At 42.5% G+C, this 22,145-nt stretch overlaps 1 protein-coding gene across 4 annotated transcripts in view; it reads left to right on the top strand.

Moving 5' to 3' along the window:
* LOC118512434 overlaps positions 1–22,145 on the top strand; it is a 39,996-nt gene that overhangs the window by 1,530 nt on the left and 16,321 nt on the right. For all 4 annotated transcript variants that reach the window (XM_036056893.1, XM_036056894.1, XM_036056892.1 and 1 more), the window contains one exon: positions 1,321–1,493. The gene's annotated coding sequence lies outside the window, so the exon portion shown is untranslated. The remainder of the gene's footprint in view (positions 1–1,320; positions 1,494–22,145) is intronic.

The raw sequence follows: 22,145 nt of genomic DNA, 5'->3' as shown, positions 1-22,145 counted from the left end.
TGCCCGTTTTCGGAATCCTGGTAACAGTCTGTTCCCTTTTCCGCATGATAATTCAATTTCCATCCCAACGGCCTTTCCCACCCATCATCCCTCATACGTCACGATTATCCCAGCGTGATGATTCGCGTCAGGAGCCATTCTCATCCCGGGCCCCGATAATCACGATGGGGACGCGGAAGCCTTGCGGAGTAGTAAATCCTTGTGTATCGCCGAGCAGACACCCCGTCACCTACGACACGCTGTGTGAAATAATTTGCTTCCGATGGGAAGTGCGTCGGATGTGTCTGAAGAAGCATGCTGATGATTGGCACACGCACTTCGGGTGTATCATAGAATCATAGAGAGAGAGCGTCGCCTTTTTTTTCGGTACCAGGGCGATGTATTCGCTCGGTTGTAAAAGATACATTACGGTTACAAGGGGGGTTTTTCTTACAGCGATGTTGATGGATGATGTTGATTCAGGCCGCCTCGATGCAGGGAGAAAGCGTTTGTGTGAAGTGCCTGGTGAGGAAGTGCTGATGTAATTTACTGCTACCTTGAGGAAACTTACGATAAACATACAAAAAGATGCATAAGAAGGAGGAAAAAAGTTGAGCCAGAAAACGATGTGCTTGTGTTAGTTTAAGTTCTCTAAAGCGTTATTACAAACTGTGTGACCTCTCTTAAAGAATGGAAAGTGATCAGAGGCAATAGTGCTTCCTGGAAAAAAAGGAAATTCAACCCGAACGGATAAGCTGTTCACCGAACCGATTGTTTCTATCTGATTCCCATTGAAATAGAGCTGTGTGAGTGTGTGTGTGTGTGTGAGTGTGTGTATGCACCCTTCTACGATCGGTGTGACGAGCGAGAAAGGATTTATCGCTCAATAAAGAAGGATTAAGGAGGCCTACTCCTGCTTCATCGACACAGCTTCGACAACCCGTACGCGCCGGTGTGCGTTGAAAATGGATTAAAAAGCAGTTTTTTAGACCCGTTTACCCATCGTTCCTACTCGAGGGCTGTATTCAAGGTGTGCAGTGGTGTGCGAGTGTGCTTTTGCCATCGTTAAAAAGCTTTCCAAAATATCGGTCTAGGTGGGTGGTTATGGGAGTGTGTGTGTTTGTTTGTTTAAGTGGCAGTTTGATTGGTGAAGCACCGAAAGGATCATAAAAATGAGCATTACCTCGTGTTGAAAAGGATAAACCTCCCGAAGGGATCATTTTTCAACTCCACCTCCAACCAGCACACTCTCCTCACTTGCTACTTCTTTTGCTTGTTTCTTTTTATTTTCTGCCATTTTCACATCCTCTTCTTTTCGTGTCCTTAACCTTACCGATGCAGCTGTGTCCAAGGCAATTGACAAAAAAGGGTTTATTTAAACCTCACCGGAGAGAGAGAGTGTACTGAAGCAGAGAAAAAGAAACTAGTGGAAACAACGAGTAACAGTGAAGTAAAGGAGAAAAGTCGCAGAACCAGTCAATAGCCAGTATCACATTGCTCGCCACGAAAAACAGGTAAGTGAAACAGACTGAAACTGACCTCTAGGGGCAAGGGGTAGATCCTGCCGCAAACCTTACGAGAACCAATGACGGTTTGCGCCGGTCGTTCTACCAGTTCCCCATTTCAATGCCTATCACAGCACCGCTGTTAGGGTCGAGTGGCTAAATTAGCATCCGCACAGCATCAAACTCGTGTACCCACTCAAAGTGTCCATTTTCGCTGTTAAGAGTGGAGAGATTGTCCCCAACAAACACACTCAAAAAAAACTAACCCACACACACACACACACACACACACACAAACAAAGCTAACCGACCTCGCTAAGCCCCCGCTGGGGTTGTTGACAGTTAAAAGCAAAACCACAGCCAATGTTTCCGATCCGACCGATTCCGGTCCCACGACTGACCACGGGCTGGTTAAACTTTCTCCACCCCAAAAACGGCCCACAGACTACGGGTAGCACTTTTATTTTATTTCCCATTTTTTTTTTTTGGTATTTTTTACATCACCCGAAGCACTGTTTTCCCGCGAAAAGTGTGCTCGCTATTACAGATGGAGGGATGGGAATTGCGGGTGAAAAGTGCGGAGTCGAAGGTGGCAAAATGCTCACTGAGCTTTTTGCGGTTTTTGGCACCGTACCAGCCTAGTCGGGTTGGTACACAGTCGGGCGTTATAATTGGGAAAACTTTACACTTTGGCCGTCAGGCAAACCCCGGCGCTGGCACGACCCGGTACGATGGATAAATCGGTTCGATCAAAGTGGATGAGTTTGAAAGGGGAGACAATTGGGGGGACGGGGGAACTGATGCGAGAGTGTTGAAAACAGTGCTTTGAAAACATGTTCCAAACCATTACATACATACCAAACATACACACCCTGGACACCCAAACTACACACATCGCACTGTGTTGTCAATACGTGCCTCGTTTTAGGAAAATGTTTTATGTTTTGTGGCAAGGAAAACGAGTGATAGACAAAAAAGCAAAGTAAAAAACGCTTTCTCTCTTACGCTCACTCGTGCCACCCCGAAAACCCAGTTGTCGATTAAAGCTGGTCAGAATATGAAATTACTTGGATGAACTATTCGTGTAACTTTGCGAAACAGGGAATATATGGGACCATGTTTTCCCGTGGTCAAATAGGGTAATCTGGTTTCGGGGGGGAGGTTGTGGGCTTGCGTTGAAAAGTTCATAACATCCATTACGCTGATTGCTTATGGCAGAGATTTTTGTTTTATTAATTGAAAGTGTTTGGCAGGGAGGTAAAGGCATAGGTAAACCATTCATTTCGTTAAAATGAAGACCCTTGTTGATCGTTGAGTTATAAGGGAGAGATTTTTTCGATCCTGAGCAGGAAGAGTGCCAGTGTATTGATTTGATGATAGGAATAGAAAATAAAATAAAATTTAATTTTTTATACTTAAAATATGAATGTCAAAATGTCAAACAGAAAAAGACGTAGTGGAGCTTTGTTAAATTCTTCAAAACAATAAGGTTGATAGCTGCAAATGGAAAGATCATTACATAAATATTAACCACAATAAAGTTGAAGTTCGGAATCAATTGCAGAATCTAGTTACAATTCCCTGTTTGACCTTCTCTCCGTGGACAAGACTGCCTATTATGCTATTTGAATAATCAAGACAAATAAGTCTGAATTGCATGAATGGCGTTCCCTAATTCAATCTGGCGTTTACAAATAGTTGATTAAGTTGTACTTAGTGTAATGTATGTTTATGCTTAGTCTGTTGCAGTTTAAAGAAGTCCGATCATCCTAGTGTGACATGCAGGAAAGCGAGGTTCGAAGCATTATCATCTATTAGCCTACACTAAAGGTGAACAGCTTTAACTGTCTGGCTTCAATTCAACTGCATCGTCGTTGATTTAAGGTTAAACAAATGAAAATGTTTTAAGTAGGGAAGCCATAAAAATCAACAACGATTTGGTCTAGAATATGTTTGATAATATTATGATGTTCTCTATGAATATGTAAGACTTCCCAGAGGTAGCTGGATAACACTACAATTAAGATGCTTTTTCTCATTCATACTGATATCCAGTACGCATGTCATACTTACCTTCGTTTCTTCTTCTTCTCGTGTACTACATTCCCGAGAGGTCTCAGTCTGTCATTAATGGCTACCTTGACTTAATTTTACCCGCAGCTGGACAGTCAGCTCTGCGTAAGTGGAAGCGATCTGGATAATTCTTGATCCCCAGCTCTGTCCTGAGAAGATCGACGTCGCTAAGGTGGTTCCGAAGACTTACTTGCTATATTCTTTAAAAAAGACATGGATTAACTGAAGATCAGCAATGGCAGGGCTACCTAACGATTGGCTAACTATGAATGTCTCCAGTATTGGCAGTATGTCAATATAATTAAAATAAACTTAAAGGTTCAAGCATGATTCAATGGAATTATTCAGAACACCAACATGTTTTGCCATTATCACAAGATTGTGTGAAAAAATGATAAGGCACATATCTTAGGTAGTCCTGCGGTGTGGTGGTAATATCCTCGGTTACTTTAAAGATAGGGTCGTAGCCGACCCCATCCTTACTGTTCATTCTGATTATTCAGCGATGAGTCACATCAAGAATGCAAAGCATGCTGTCAGCAGATTGTTTTGATTGTTTTGAAAAAGATTGTAGCAAAAGTTATAATTTTTGTAATATTACTTTTCAGTCTGAAATAACCAGTACTACGATATGCTTTTTTGTACGAACTAGTCTGCTCATTAGAAGATTTAGTTGTTTCGTGATATAGCCTAACACTAAAGACATTGAAGTGCAATCATTTATTTATCCAGGATGGTTCTACATCGATTCTTTATAATAAGTAAACTCTATGACACCAGCCTTAAATGAACAGCACAGGATATGGTTTCATGGGCTGGGCTGGGGATGTTACCAAGAAACGTATCAAAAAGTATTTCATTAAAAAAATATAAAAAAGGGGATAATATCAATATCTGGAATTGGTTTTAATTTGTGCAACCAAGTAAACTATGAGTATAGTTAAACCCAAACCAAACGTTCATCAAGAGTCAGATTCTTCCTTAAATATAAAAATGAGATTGAAAGAAAGGAAGACTTTCAAAACATTAAAACCCAAGCTAATTTAATTCCAATAGTATCATACACAGTCACCATTCCTCCAACAGCCAAGCAATATGCTGCTCCTCCAACACATTACATCCAACGTCAGCACGTGCGACTAAACTGTCCCGTACAAACTTTCCCACGTACCACATTTTCTGGGTACGAAGGATGGAATTTGTGTGCGTGTGTGTGTGTGTATGGTTTGTTTTCCACTCGAACACTTCTCGATTACACATTCACCAATAGCCCAAACGCTAGCAGCTGCAAGAACGCCCACCGTACAAAGGTGAAGCAAATTTTCTTTGAAACAAAACCTTTGTCAGAACCTGCTGTCATCTGGTGTTGGCCCCGAAACTGTTAACCCCTATGGTTCAGTTTCGATTTCACTCACTGCGAAAAAAGAGGTTTCGTGCAATTGTTTTCTCAGAAGGAAACTCTATTATTACGCAGAAAACGACTTTTTCTAATGGCAGCGGCGCCTTAAATCTACTCGAAACCCTTTTTCAGACTTGTGCTGGAGCGATTTTTGACAGAAGAAGAGAGAGAGCGAGAGAACGGGAGAGAGAGAGAGAGAGAGAGAGAGAGAGAGAGAGAAGACACTGGAAAGTTCAAGAGATTGTTTGTGACAACCAAAGGACATTTTCGAGGGCCTAATCCCTCTTCCATGCTCGCAATCCGAACCAAACACGTTTCGTGTGACGTCTGCAAACTACGGTTGCGGTCTCCGTACGGACTTTGGTTGCAAAATAGTCAAGCAGTGGACAAAGCAATCGAAACGACTTTTTGTGTGTAAACGTTTGCCAGTCATAAAGTGAAGCATCTTTGCACTGGTTTCGTGTTTTTCCGTTCCCGTTGCCCACATTCGTTGGCAGCAGATTGAACTGTCAAAGCTTTGCGACTCAAACCATCCGCCCAGCAGTGCTTGAATCAATCATACATGATTCGATTCAAGGAACAAACTATTCAATGCTTGAACAGTAGCTTGAATGACTCAATACAGCGTAAAGCCCATTTTTCGCATTGCTTTTTGGTGGGAGTGCGTCAGAGTTGAAAAACGAAAAACCAAATCTTGACTCTTGGATGGGCGCGTTTCGTGCGGGACGAACGGCTTCGACTGTGGTGGATGTGTCGGTCGGTTGCTGCCCCAAATTCAATCGCATCTGTCTGACCCCTGCAACATCATAAAAGCTGGTTGAAGCTCTCGAGCCCATCATTGACTTTATGCGCTTCTGTTTCCGATTCAAACACTCCAAGGCTGAAGGAGCTTTTTTGGCCGTTGCCTACTCGGGCCTTCTGCCCGACACATCGCTTCAGAATTGATTGACTTTTTTATTCCGTTATCACAATCCCGTAAAGTGGATGCCGTCACGTTCGTGCGATGGCGTTTGGTGAAGAATTCAAACAGTCGTCGCCCTCGTAAGCGTACGATTTGAATCGGCAGCATCGATTGAGTGGGCATTGAGCGACGAACCGATAGAGAAGCCGGGTGGCCCCAAAACAGCACGAGGAAACAAATAACGTAAAGGTAAAGAGACAGCTTGAGCAAAAGGTTGTGAAAGGAACCGAGTGAAGAAAAAAGCGGCAGCAAATTTCAACACCGGAAGCTTCCCGTTCCTTTTGCTGCTGTCACGCATCATTTCCAATTTATATTTTTCCTTCACCAAGAACCGCTCACCGACCAACTGGATGGTAGCAAGTGTGAGCCTGCGTGGTTGTGTGCGTGCGATTGAATGTATTACAGTGCTCGTAAAACCTTGTCCAACCACGAGCAACACTCGGTTTCGCTCCTTGCCCTGATGGAAAAACAAAAATCTCTCCATCCCCCCATTGTATCGCTCTTTTATGATTTCACTTTCCCATCGTAAAGACTACCAATTTCACCATCATCAGCATCGGTATTAGTGCTGTGAGCTCCCACAATCAACGTGTAACACATCGCACAACCAGCACCACCAACCATTACCATCATTGTGCAATACATTACTTCGGTGGGCTTCTTTACCATCATTTTGTTGCAACCTTTTTCCAGCAATCATTTTACCAATCTCTCATTTGTCTTCACTATGTTTTTTTTGGCTCTCATTTTCTTTAACTTAGAATGGTATTGTGTGGTTGGTTTCTTTTTCACTGTGCTGGTTTTTTGCTTCCCTTTCTCAGAGTGTGTTGGCAAGTGTGGGTTGCGTTTAATGGAAAAGTGGAAAATTTGCAACTGCAAAAGATATTCCCCCGAGTTGGTTTCTGTTTGCCTTTCTCGCCATATTTTCCCCTTGTTTTTAATAACCATTGTTGCTGCTGGAAACCGTTTTGTTCAACCACTGTGGGAGTCATTATCAGCTGCTATTCACCCTGCCGCAACCACTAACAGAAGCTTCATTTCGTTGTCGACAACGTCCCACGGGGCACACTGCAGCGGTTGATTGGGAAGAGACCGGGAGCTGTGTTCTATCGACTTCTGGAAGCGTTAGTAAGGGCTGTTGCGAAACAGCAATTAGTGTGGAATGGTAAATAATGAAAAGCTAACATGGAAAAAAGTTACATCGAGGCGCCGAGCCACTCATCTCAATCGATGGAGGCGCCTAGTGTTTTTTGGTGCTCTAATGGAGGCGCATGGTGTTTCAAACATAAGCTGTATAAGCATCAAAGCTCTGTCATCAGTTCGGTAATTTATTGAAATAATATCTAAAACATAGCACAATGAAACTTGTCACTAAACATATTGTTTCTAACACCAGATTCTTCGAGGTGCAAAACGTTTCCTCGAAATCAATCTGGTTCCTTGGACACGTACTGAAGGCGGTGGGACTAAATGGTTGATGTAATCCAATCGCGAATGATTCCATCACTAGGCCCATCACATTCTAGAAAATGATCACCACACCAAAGCTCGCTGGCTGCTCGTTTGGCCATGAATCCAGACCCTGTGTAGCACGTTTGCCACTTTCCGCAACAAAGCTAATTAGTGATTGTTGAATTTTTGATGACATTCTCCAGAACACACCGCTCTGGCATCGTCGTAGCCAAGGCCAGCAAGGCCTTAACGACCACCTGTAAATGTTTAATCGAGTTCTCAGGCCCTTTTTCGTGTAGTTTGTGTGCTTTAACGCACACCGTTACGCTCGATCGTTCCGAATTGTTGGTGACTTGTAGGCTTGCGGCTTGGCAACCAAAAACCAAAGTCAAAAACTTCCCCGGCAAGGAGTTCCTCCTTACTAACAGTTCGCTCGCTTATGGTCTTAAGTTTTGGGAGAAGAAACTCTCTGTTGTCTTTGTTGTCGACATCGCCATCCGTGCCGTATATTTGCTCAGTAAGAGTGAATTAGGTCATCGACACGACAATTTGGCGGTGGTGAGGAAACGTGTAGGCTTGTGGCCTGAAATATTTAAACAAAGCAGCTGGCCACTTTTTTGTTGACTCAGCCAGCATGAATGGTTTCTTTTGAAAAATGAAAGAGAAATGCTTTCTGCTGCTTTCAACATTACGGCAGTTTAATGAGAATGTCATAAGAAATGGTTTAATTGTTTCAAACTTCAAAATTTCATCAGTATTGAAGGGAAAAGTATCAGACTATTTTTTAAATCATCTTTTAAGCATCAAACAGCCATTCCTTTATCCCATCATGCTCTTTCTTTAAATGAGAAATTGTAAGCATCAAGCCCGAAAACAACGTGCACGTGTATGCAGTATTTAAACGTTCCTTTATAGTAGTCATCCAACAAGGTCCGCCAGAAACACCATCAACGGTCGTTGGTGGCTTTTCCCTATGGGTTGAAGCTGATGGACTATCACTCAGGCCACAATGTGACGAGATTTTTGGGATGGTGAATTTTTGAAATAATATCTCAACCTTGTCCCATCAACCAGGCGTAAGCATGCACACACTGTGTGCTTCTGGTGATGATGACCCTGACATCAACAAAAAAAGACGCAAACGGTAACTAAACCTCCCACCAAAGAGTGGCCAACAGAAATGCAGTGTTCTTGTGAACATGGCAACCTAACCGTCGAACAGAAGAAACGAAAGTCCATTTTTATCTCTACGTATATCCATGTCCATGGAGCCGCTTGCGTTTGTTCACGTGTGTGTGTGTGGGTAACTTTGCCAGGGCTGACACACTGACGCCGGAGCCCCGGAGAAGACGGACACCGTCATAAGTTAATCTGTTTTTGTGATGGATTTATGCAGCTCAACCTGCCATACCGACTCAGACCAACCCCCGACTCAGACACGTCCGGTGGATCAGCGATGGTGACGGCGTTCGGATCATGTTGCCGTGCATGCCCGAAGATAGATAGTGCTGGAAGTTGATGGAATCCCGGCGTATAACGTTCGGCCGGATGCATACAAGTCGGCCGATGCGCTCCGGCTAAGGTATGCAGGAGCGCGTGGTATATCGTATATCATCTGCAACATGATACAGAACGCCGGAGCAGATCCCATTTGTGGTCTTCAATCTTGGCACCGGTTTGGCCTTCTAATGTCAGTCCCGGGTGCGGTCGGGTAGACGAGATATGCGCGAGCCCGGGGTTATGTTAAGAACGCTTGTTGACGATGCTTTTTACGTGCGGGAAAATATTTGCTCACCTCGGGAGGAAATACATCGGAAGTGCATTAGCAGAACAGGGACAACATGTTACCGATGGAGCATGTGTTTGTGTGTGATTGAATGAAGGAATTTTTTAAGAGTTTCGAATGTTGGTCTTGAGTTGTAAAAAGTTATTAATAAATCATTGACGATGCATGGAAACATCATGACTATACAATAAATATTATTTTAATTTATTGTTGAATATCTTAATGAATATCTCGTATTCGTTGAGTGCCATCTTTTCAAACAGTTCAAACAGAAAAAAGTAAATAAGGAAAAACAAGCACGGTCAACTCGAATGGAAGCTCCCTCATCTCTATTCATGGAGGCGCCTAGTACTTCACGTAGAACCTTGACACTTTTACTGCCTTGTCTATCGGCTTCGATTGACGGTTGCAGGTTTTTTCAAAAATTGTATAATTGTATGGTTCATATTTTCAATTAACACTTCTTCAGCCAGCAATACTAAAGTGCTTAATTATTTCAGCAAATTGCATAAAATAAATGACAGAAACTTAGTTCAGCGAATGCAGGAATCTATTGAAATAATCGTTGGGATTTATAAACAAACTTTTGTTGCTGTAAAATAAGATCACTTAAACTGAAGGACCCCTTAACCATTATTCAGAGAATCATTATTTTTACGCTAAGATCTCGTCCTTCTCGGAAATAATGGAAAATGTCTTTTTATTTCAGCATTTCAAGTGACTTTTCAACTTAGTTCAACTCATAAAATATCCAGTTATTATAACGCTTCAATCCAATCATAAGGTAGTTAACAGGCGTTTCTATCCCTTCACATGAGGCAGCTACAACGTGTGAATAACAAGTTGTTGACTAATAGATTCTAGTTTACGATTTTTGAACACAAAAAAATCCCCCTCATACAACTCGCGATAGATCTAACTGTCGGAAATGTCTCATTCTACACGCCAATTTTTTTCCTTGTCTGTTTTGTCTGACTTTTTCTTTCATCTCGCATAGCTTTTTATAGAAAAACATTCTTCGAAAAAAGCTCTCCAAAGAAAACGGCAGTGGCAACAAACCAACTTCAGAATTGATTTAACCAACATGATTGTCCCGGGACCTCCCAAGTGAAAGAAGTCATTGGAGAGATATCTTCATTCCGGCCTTTGCCATTTGCTTTCCCAAAAGATTGTTTTTTGTTTGTGTGTCGGTTTTTTCAAACCCAAACTCTTGCTCCCGAAACGACGAGCCGCTCTATAAGCAAACAGGCTAAAAACATGTTGCAAAAAAGCACAAAACTCAATGCACCGCACACATATTCTACCGGTAACCGGGTACGAACTAACTTTGCACTCATTTCAACAAGGCAAAACAAAACCGGTATGTCCGTTGCAAAGCTGAAGCTGGGGAGAGACATTTAAATGATTCCTCCAAAACTCACGCTCATGCCACTCCAGACGATTCTGTCTCTCCGGGTCGACGTGCCTGACGTGACGGGCCCTCACGTCCTTTTTTTCGCTTATGGCTCAGAAGGCAAAGGATGTAGTTTAGCCTGGGTTCGTAGGCTCGTGAGTGTTTTGGTTTTGTTTTTGAATCCGAAGGGATACTTTTCACATGTGAGCTAGAATGTTGATGCGTTGTTACGTTTTGTTGTTGCTGCGGCGTATTTCAACATCCGTTTCTCCACAAACTTCACTTGTGCGATCACGAAAACAGCCAGACGGTGGTGGTGACGGAAGGAAATAAATAACAAAATAACTCCCGCACGCGTTAACCACCCACAGTACGGTCGGAGGTTGCTTTCACTCCGCCCCGGTTGGACCAAATCCAGCCCGTTGCTGGAATGCCACCATGCAGTGTGCGCGTTCGTTATGCCCGGTAGGAATTGACGGCCTGATGGATCCTCAAGCTCCTCGATGGCACCGACAGTGGGATGGGATGCCTAAGCACGCCGCGTAGGAATAAGCGGCCTCATACGATACGAATTATCCGCATGGCTTCAAAATTAAATTCATGGGAAATATTTCACCGAAGGGGTTTTATATTCGCCATTGCTCGCTTTTTTTCCCTTAACAGCCCAGCCGCCGCGAGCCAAAATTTGTACACCAAACGAAAGTGAAACCATGCACCGACATGTGATGTGAAGTGAAGGGAAATTAAATTTACCACCATTTTCCGTCACTCTCCATACCTGCCTTTGTATCGCGGAGCCAACGCACACTCGATCGAAAATGGCTGTTCTCTTGGAAAAAAATATTAAATACCGACCGAACTTCATACTAGGGAAAATACATTTGCTTCACACAAACACGTTCATGTGTGTGCCTGTGTGTCAGTGTGTGTATGTATTTCGTTTCAGGAAAAATAAGCTCCACTTCCTACCACCCTTCCAAACAAACACACTCACCAACACACCAGACGGGAATTGATTTATGGTCAATTCCGAATGGCAGTTGACTTCCTTTTCACGCTTCACAGACACTAATCATCGGACATCGATTGCAAATGATTTATTGGGAGAGTTTTCCACGGCACAGCTTCTGCTGGCTGGTAGTGTGGTGCCTCGAATATGAAATGACATTCCCGAAAGCTAAGTTCCCTCCTGCAAACCGCGATGATGCCGCGAATCAATGAAGCGTAACCACAAACAACCCTCGGCAGCGATTGGGGTTTCTCCCAGGAAAAGAGAAAGTTCGAGAGTTGGCGGGCTTTGCAATGGTTTCACTAATTAACTGCCTACAAAAACATGCGTCCTTTCTTATCTTTACGCAGGAAACCATCAGGTGTGCTCAGGTGTGTTTGACGCAAGTACACGAATGATTAGTTGTGGATTTCAAGTAGATTAGAGGAAAAAGATTCAGTGGATCAATAGTATTCGGATACTTGTTTTGCTGTTGAATTTTAAAGTTGGAACACCTAATTTAATACATCAAGCTTCGTTATCCAAACAACTCGGTAGATTTCTCGGTAGGAGCGTCCTGCACAAAAGATTTGTCAGATTAAGGGAAGTCTTGGAAGACCATTGTTCTGCGAATCCGAAGCCACATTGTCGGAAATAGGTCAAACAGATTGTCTTTCATAATGAGAGTCCCAAAGCTACCTCCATGCCACAAGTAATTAGACCAATTTGAGAGAATTAAGCCACAAAATACCGTTGTTCGAGCAAATTGAAGTCTCATTTCTAGCTAGCATTTCTTGCCAATTTTCATGAAATAAGGGAGGAATGAAGCTACAACACTCCTAAAGAAAAATTTATATCATTATTTAAACATAAAATTCACCCGTTTCTTTGGTGTGAATAAACGAAACGCGTTAATGGTCCCTTGTTACGATGCAACCTCAAACCCCAAACACACAGCTAGATCGATTGCAATAATCCTTGTTTGATGGCCATTCGACTAATTGTTTTACTACCCACCGTATCGGGGCAAGATTTCGTTTGCAGCAAAACTTACACTTCCGCAAACGGCAAGTGCTGGCAGGGGGATTGTGTTGTATCGAAACCATGCCAGAAATTTCAGTCATTTCAACAACAGCAGTAACCGTTTCCGTGTTGCCTTGGAGAAACTTCTTTCACTAGCAGAGGACAGGGAAGTACTTGTTCTTGCCAGCTCCCCTATTCTATACAAGTAATAGTGCCACCGCGTACGTCGATGGAACATGTCGATGGTAAAACTTTTCCGCACAGTTTTCCTGCTTATTTTTCTTCTTGGTATTATTTTCTGCCTCGCAACGATGGTGTGACGTAGGGACGACCATTGTTGGGTGGAGTTGGTTGTGGTGAAACATTCCATTTTCAGGGCAGGTCAGACATGGCCTTGGGTTGTGAAAGTTGGAAGATGTGTGCCTGTGCAAAAGTGTGATGTGTGTATGAGCATGTTTGTGGTGAGAGCAGGCTTGCTGGAGGTGAGGAGCGATAATGTATCATGCATAAATTTACTACGTACGTAGTGGTCCGCAAGAGAACTTTCATGGTGCTTTTATTCAAGTTGGTTAAATATTCGGACATGTTTTCGTCGATGTTCTAGTGGTTGCAAAATGGTTCATTTCCTGAAATGCTTTGCTGTATTTTGAGTATTTAGAGAAAAAAAATTTCAATGCAAGCAAAACATGAGAATTATCAATAAACACCAATGTCTCAACCCGGTGTCAATACCACAACCTCGATTGATCGAGGCCTTCCACTTCCGGGGAACTTTTTTAAGTTTAACCGTAACTTGGTATCAAGTAACCAGCCCTACATATGGGTAGACGGTCGTGATAGGGTTTGACATTCCATCCTACCGCAAAAATATCGGGAGCGCTATTACCACGGAGGACCGAGGTTCAAATCTCATCTGGGCCGCCTCTCAGATGACCACTTTACTAAGGGGAACATCAAGTCACAGAAAACCAGAAGTTGCAGGCAGAGACCTCTCGAGAAAATTGCGGGCTGAGATGTAATGCCAAGGAAGAAGAGGAAGATTGCCCGTGAATACAATGTGTTTGTGAAAACAACGGTCTTTTAAGGAGGCCAAACGCGATCCCAAAATTTAATTGCTTTATTCGATAAATTTTTCTACTAAAACGGGCTTGATTCACGAATCCTTGCCCTTCTATCAGTTTCGTTTTCTCACTATTTCTCTCCTAATTCTCTCTCTTCTCACCGGTTCTCGCTCTCTCTTGCACACTTATCAGGCGCTACAACCGTTTTTCGGTCTGCTGCTGCAACAATCCTCGATACCGCTCAATGTTTAGCGCCATCGTCTGCCAATCCGTTGTCCGTCGTCCAGTGTCATTCTCATGACGTGACTCATACTCATCGCCAAAAATCCTTCTGAGCATCTTCCTATCGAACGCAAACAGGGCTTCGTCAGTTTTGGACAGAGTCCATGTCGCAGGGACGTATGTGAGTACAGGGACTATAAATGTTCTGAACAGTACAGTCACGCTCCCTCTACTCAGATAATATTTCCCACAATCTCCCTTCCGACAGTTACGTCCAACATTGAGCCGCAATGACAGCGGCAGCTCGTGTTTATACGGTTAGCTTACAACATTACGACTACTGGGTATTGTAAAACACCGATTTATGAAAGGAATTCTTAAACCAAAACGAATCATTATTTTTAAGAAGAGAAATCTCTTCACGTTATTGAGAGTACGTAGTTGAAGTCATATTAAGCAAAAAACTTGTTGGATGGGCTCGTTTGTAATGCTTCATAAAGAGTTCAATTGTTCGGAATAAGCTGCTGAACGATTTATCCATTATTTAGCAGAAAATGGCCAACATTTTCGGATATTCTTGTTCAATTACTTGTAGACCTAGGCGTAGAAACGAAGAATTTTTAAAAGTTACTAATTGAGACTAGGAAGATGCCAACAAATATAAACTCAAGATTGCTGTGTTTCACAAGAAGGGTTTGATAATTCGTTCCCTCAATGCCAACTCGTCAAATAGTCTTCCTTTGACTGTATTACACATCATATTCTTCAAGAAACTAATAACAATTTTATTGATATTATTAGAACAGCTTCAAAAGTTTCCCGACACGATAACCTATGTGTATTAACATGGAAGAAAGCACCTCTTTTGTTCCAACGAAATATTCAACTACATTTGTAGCGGAATGATCCTAGACGATATACCTGACTATCAAGGGACATCAAACATAAGTTTATAAACAAACCCAAAAACGAAACACACTTCGTCATCATCATTTCAACTCAATTCCTAAGGTTTCAATTTTCCATACACCCATTCAAACAACAAACTGGCCCTTATTGCTCCGACGAATCGGTGAATCATTCAAATGCAGCATAAAATGTGCTATGCACGTTCGAAAAACTCCTCCGTAAAATGGGAAAATTTTCTGCAAAACAGGCACTTACACAATCACTTTCCATTCATACCATTCCCACACACACACACATACACACAGATATATTTACAAAGAGAACCCATATGGGAGAGCGATTGGAAAAGTTAGGTGCACATCATTCACGGCGGCTTCTTGAGCTGCTTCCCGGCATCCAACCAACCGACAGACAGTGGCATCAGCAAACGCATCCTACTTTCGCTCACAGCTTACTCACAAGGAAAACCGAAACCAAGCAATGAATGGGCGGTGTGTGTGTGTGTGTCTTTTTTTTCGAGCTAGCCGAAACGGAAAACTTTCCGTAGAATCCTCACTTCACCAACAAAACCGAGCAAACTGCAAACTTTTTCATTAAAAGCCTCCCACCACCATCGAGACCGGGATTTGTCGGGCCGGGTGTGGTTAGCGAGTGCTGATGAAAAGCTGGCTCTTCCACCACTCGCTCACTCAGCTCCTCTAGCAAACCTCACTCGAGCAGGTGGAAACGGTGGAAAACAGTGTGCAAATATTATCATATTACTTCATCGTTTCGAGATTTCCCGTAAGTGTACTCAGCGCTTCCTCATAACCCATCCGCGCGCGGTTGACGACGCTAGGCCTCCGAGTTGCGACAGCGCAACTGTGGATCGGTTGGCTGCTGCTTGGGAAAACTTTTCTTCCTCCTCGTCGGTCCGGGTTTCGTAGACACACCCACGTTCACTGTGAAGGGTGCTTAAGTGTTCAGTAAAACTAAAATCCATTTCCGATCTCGAACCGTTCGGCCAGGGCCGCTGCTAGATTTCTCGGTACGAGCAGGCAACGTCAGTCCAACGGGTAATGATTGCGTCCCGGTGTTCTTCCTCCGGTGCGGTCATAGAATCGATTCCGAAATGGGAATTCATTACTGGAAATTGTACGCAACATGAACGCTTTGATCGGATCGGCAAGCTAACGAGAGATACACGTTAATGTGAAACATTTCGTCCGCCGCAGTACGCTTCTGCGTTCTGCGTGCGTTCGTACCATATAGAGCCGTCAATTAAGTGTCCGAAACTGGGCATTCGAGCTGAACGGCTAATGTCCTGAAGGGCAGAACAGGACAGGAGACCGGGGACAGCAATGATCAAGAGTGCTCAATTTTGACTACAATTCGACTGCTTCGGAGGAAATAAAATGCGAACTCACGCTGCAAAGCTGACCGTCCCAGTGCAACGATGACGTTGATGAAGATACTGATGACAATGGTAATTGCAGCTATTATCGCCATCGTTCGCAAAATGGTGCTCCGTCCATCTTCTGATCGACTGTCGAGGTCGAGCATGGGCTGCACGATTTCGCAAAACCAATCGAACCTGCCATTTCGACCCGGCCCGGCTGCCATTTCCATTCCAGCGCTGGTAACGATCGAAAATTTATATAAAATCATGTGCTCGTTAGAGAAATGTAATTTCTTCGCAAAACGGTCCGAAGGATTTTCCCTCGAAACCGAGCGGGCCCCCCCGAGTTTGACCGAGCGTGGAAAATCGTATTTAACTTCTATTTCGCTTCATCAGCGGCAACTTCGTAAATGAGAACTTCGAAGCCGCACCGCTGATCGAATCTCCGGATGTGCGCGATGTGCACCTGCTTCCGTCCTCGGTCCGGCTTCGGGGGCGTTGGATGCTCCCGTAGTGTACCGGCTGTAAACTAAACTTCGTTAACTTCGCCTCACCCTCCTACCACCCAAGTTTGGTTGCGGTGACGCGGGGTATCCGAATTGATTTGCTTTCGTTACACGCTTCAGAAACGTAGATCGATTGGTTTTTGTAGCCTGCGGTTAAATTAATGATGGTCGTGGAAATTGAGATAACCGTCGACGAGGTGGTTCGGGTGGGCGGCATCTCTTTTTTTCCCTCGCTCAGCCATCTCCTAATGACCGGTCTTCTGATGGTCGCATCCCGTCGGTGGTTCATTTTACGCTGGTTAGCACATAAAAATTAGCCATTTTTATAGATTACTCAAGCGGCGGATTATGACGCGATATGGCGGTGGGCTGGCATCATAAAATAAAAAAGGTGGTCATTTGGGTGACTTTTTTGTTGTTGTTGCTTTCCTTTGTTGGCCAACAACCACCATCCTTGATTGCGGAGTACAAGTCATTCGTTCAGTGTCGCTTAGGGGGCGTTTTAATTTTTTTCCATCGATTTAAGTTTCTCGCATCCGAATACCATTATCAATCCGTTGTGGGACGACCGTTGTCTGATGGGAAAATCGTAAAAAAACGCTGCACAAGTTCTAGAACGAAAAAAAACCCGCTGATGATCTCTTTTTTGCCACGATGGATTGATGCATTTTCACACGCTTTAAACCAATTCAAACGGTGGGGAAATTTGATAGAGAAAGTTATTTATTTTTATTAAACGAAGGGAATTAATGTGAGGCGAGGATAAACGCACGGTGTCAGTTTGTTTACTGCAAAGCGTCATTTTATGAATCATTGATAAATAATCATTAAAATGTATTTCAGTGCCGATTTAATGGCCCGTTTTTTCATTCACAACATTATTTTTCATTCTTTGGTTTCATTGCTATGGGCGGGATCCGATACAAAACGCAATCCAATAATGGAAAGTAATGAACAGGATTTTAAATTAATTTGGTGGCATGGTAAATGACAGCAAGCATAGGCAAATATTGTCGAACCCAATCGGTTTTTGAGATGAAAAAAATTGTTATTCTATGTATTTAAACTAGTTTCCGTTGTGCTATCGAATAATTCGATTAATAAATGAAAAAAAGTTTTGGTTGGAATTGCGTTTGTTAGGATAGATTTTTTTAACCTGAATATTTGACATAGTTTGCTTAAAAAAAAAAAGCATACGTTACCAATATAACAATATGAAAATGTATTTATTGATAACAATATGTAGGGTTCTGAAATTAAAAGTAAAAACAGAAAAGAAAATACAAAAATACAAACAATTATAATAGGGTAGCATGATAAGTCCGGCGATCGGTCGAGATTGCAAGCTGGGAAGAGTAATTTTTCCACTTCAAGCCCTTAACACTTTTAAAGAGAATTCACTCTTATCGCTACAGAATTCTTTGCCGTTGTTCAACGATTTCAATGCCACAGGTTTCACGACGGAATATTGTAGGCAATAGGAAATGTAGAGTACATGCTGGGTTGTAGAGTATATCATTTTTATATTCGACACTCCCGCTTGAGCTAATTGAGAAAGCCGCTCTTTCAAGTCATTCGATGTCTTTATGTCCCCAGCTTTCTATCTGACTTCCGCATTTTATACATTGTACCTTTCAACTATGATATATAATGTTTATTCTATTGATTGATAAGTTATTCTCATTTAGATGGCTTCACACTGTTTGAATATCTGTGTTTATGATTAAATTTTTGTTTGTTCATTAATCCACCTAGTTCGAACCGCTTTTTTATTGCTTAAAATTCAACTGATCAACTGAGCTCACCCGGGATAAGGTGCCCTTTCACGGTTTGGAGAAGGGAATGTTTCCAAACCATCGTGAATTGTACTTATTTTTGTAATTTAGCTTTAAGCAATACGGCCAGGCCGTTCCTTATGAATAAAAAAAAAATTCAACTGATGTTATTCCTATTTTGATTTTCTTTTTATCGCAGGTAATGATTGAGAGACTTCATGTATATTCAAATACCACAGCCGTCTTCTGTCTTACACTTTGTATATTATGGAGCTTATTTTTGATGAAATTTCTATTTCTAGTCCATGCATATGTTGTAAAATATGTTTTGCCATAATCCCTAGGTCCTGCCGTGTGAAGACCGGTGCTGTACTCAGCTCGGCCACCACCCCGGTTCAATTAACGTACAATAATTCCTAGTGTGGAACTTTAATTTTTTTGACTATGATTTTTAATATTATTTTGCAATAAAAAACTATAACTGTTTTTTTTTTTCAAATATGCCGAACAATTCTTTCACAAAAGCTTTCAATATTTGTTATATTCTAGTGTTGTTTGTTTTTTGGATTGAGCTGTTAAATTGAGAGGACCTTTGCTAACATTTATTTAAAATGTACATCCTTGCTCTAAGTTACTACTAATAAAACTTCTTTGTATTATATAGCCTTAAAGAGAAACTTAGTTTAATATGAGAATTGTATATCTTCCTGATCAACGTAAGCCGTTTCTGGGCTTTTGTTTAAATCTTCTCAATTTGGTTTCGATGCGTTAAGGTGCAACCAATTATTCAAAAAGTTGTATGTTTTCACTCTCTCTTTTCTTTCATGGTAGTTTGTTAGTCTCATCTTCAACTCCCTATTTTTATAAACAATAATTTTCTCTTTTTGGCACTCATTTTTCAAATTGTATCAATAACGAATCAAAGTAATTCGCCTTTTTTAAATTAATATTTTTGTACGTCATCACGTGCACTACACAGCACGAACCATTATAATATCCAACGAGCTATTTTTATCTCATAGCTGGTTCATTATGTTTCAACAAAAGTGAAGTTTCAAGTGAGGAAGAATTAGCTATTGATGTGTATATGTGTCTCTAATTTCAAGCATATTATCATCATCGATCCCGTTTTAATTACATTAATTAAAAGAAAAACAAACATCATTACGATACTGAAAACCCGTAAATGATAACTTGCGTTCAATTGTAATGGTTTCTAGGATTGGGTTTCATTTATTGGGAATAATATGCGTCATTATTAATGACTGGCCGGCGTTCTCAATCACACTTCAACGCACAGCATTATAAAAAAAAACTTATTTATTTATAATATGCTGACAAAGATGTAAATTTTGTTTATTTTTCATGCCATTCAATTAAAAACCAATACACTAACAGAAAAAAATCACTTATAAATCTCAAACACAACTCGAAGATTCATTATTGTTTTAATTATAAAAGAGTTTTCCTTCGTTTCGGTTCAAGAGTAGCAACAAAGTGGAGTCAAAATAAACATTCATTATGAATTAATTAAAGGCTTCACAACCTCATGAATGTACCTTCAAGCTGCAGAAAAATCCTCTAATCCACTCAATATATCCTACCTCCAGATTATACAAGCAGATAACTGTAATATCACACTCAACTTCATCGCTCCGATGTGAAGCATAATGTTATAAAGCGAATATAGAAAAGAACAAAAAAAATAAACTAATGCTATCTGGCAACCGGAGTGTAAAATAAACTGGCCCATGTACGGCCGATTCGCTCGTTATCGTACCTCTTACCACCAGCGAGAAAATGAGGACGTGAAAATGGCCACCCATACACCAAATCCACTCCCAACAAACACAACCGGAATCAGCAGGCAAATAACGAGCTTTGGTGAGCTTTCCGTGTGCATCCCATGCAGGACCTCGATCCGATTATCTGGCAAGCATCTCGGACAGAACGAAGTATTGGTGGCAGACTGAAAAAAAAAAACCTAAACGTTCTCCATCCTCCCTCCCAAGCTGGTGGAGCATGTTTTTGGCAAAGGGCATTATTATCGATCGATTTGCGACTGGTTGGCAAATAGGTTGGCGAATTTTATCTGCAATAGGGCAGCACCGGGCCATCCGACCGGTCGACAACGGTCGCAATCATCTTTTCCCGATGCCCGGCGCAAACCGGTGCACCAGCAGTTGAATACTCTATCAATTGGTGGAGCGAAAGACAAATATTGTGCTGCACAAAAGAAGGCTTTCGTACTCGATTTGTGGTACAAGCATGTGTCCTCCAGGCAAGACGAGTGATGTTACCACCGGAAGCAATAACCACCGAATCCCGCCCAGAATTCTTTACCAGAAGCCCCCTTTTGTGTGTTTTGTTTCGGCACCTTCGGCGCTGCAGATGGATGCTGGGTGGATCCCGGAAGCTGATACGACGCCACTACACGGAATGCATCGTGCCGTCACGGTTGGGATCGTTCTGACAAGGAATTCTGCCTTTCCTGGCCCGGCCTGCGAGCTGTCGCCAGCCGGAGACGGATTCGTGGCGTATGGCATCCGCTTCGTTGCGGCGCTGACGATGTCTAGCCGGCTGGCGTCTCAGCGCTAGAACAGTGTGTTGCACTTCCCGTCCGTGCGATGCGAATGATGCCCAACGAAACCACACGCCGCCGGTTTGCCACCGTAGTCGTAATGGTGCCGAAGTGCCCGAACTCAATAACATAACAATTTCCATACAAATTGTTGAAACGTGAAGTAATGTACGGTAAATAGATGGCGGCTCTATTATGACATAAACGGAAAATGGGACCAGACTCTTAAGCGTTACCGGGCGAATGGGCGATGGAAATCGCGGATGCTCCCCATCCGTATGGTGTTGCAGACACACGGACGGAGGAGTAAAATAATTGAGAAGAAATTGCGGAAGGAGCCGAGCGGAAACAATACGTGCAAATGTCGAATAGAACGTGGATGTCAGGAAACGGGGCGGCTATGTATCTTAATGCTGATAGAATTTCCAGCGCAATTCTTTCCCACACAGACACCAGTTTCCTGTGTGTTTTTCTCTTGTTGCTCAAATGCAAGCGCGATATTGATATTGATCGACATCCAATCAGCTCACTTTTAGCATAAAAAGCACCCCCTGTTTTCCCGATTCACGACACCCGCCCCCGTTGCTTCGATTGGAATGGTTTGTGAGTGGGTTGTGAGTGTAATGTATTTTCTCTACCCTAGGAAAAGGAAAAACCCGGAGGAAAAACAGCAAAATTTTGTTTCCATTCAGTAAAAGAAACCCTTGCAACTCGTGGATTTTTCCCGTTCTTGTCCTTAAAGATTTTGTCGTACCCGGTTGAAGCTGTAGATTCTGCGCCTGCTTCAACCGAACCGCGCGTCCGTGCTTCCCCGATCCCGGTGTCTTCAATTCCAGCCGTTATGGGTTTCTACTTCCGCACCAAATGACGGTGGCACCGGATGGGCACAATTTGGATGACTGCTTCCATCGCTCTATTATTGTTTTTTGCTTACGAATGAGTTCGAGTTCGAAACAAGAAAAGGTGCAGACAGGACGGTAAAGAATGGTTTGAGAGTTTGGGCTTCCTTTCTCTAGTAGGGTTCCTATGCGTGTCGGTGACTGCATAGGTTCCACGTGTTGTTTTAAGACAAGAGTTTTGAATGTTTTGTACAGATGGTGGCTTTTATTTCATTTTTTTTAGTGGTGAACAAATGGTGAATGGAGAGGTATCCT

Source organism: Anopheles stephensi, chromosome 3 (genome assembly GCF_013141755.1).
Source record: "Anopheles stephensi strain Indian chromosome 3, UCI_ANSTEP_V1.0, whole genome shotgun sequence".
Taxonomy (NCBI): Eukaryota; Metazoa; Arthropoda; class Insecta; order Diptera; family Culicidae; genus Anopheles; species Anopheles stephensi.
Note: the sequence above shows the minus strand (reverse complement) of the source record. Positions and strands in the feature narration are given on the sequence as shown.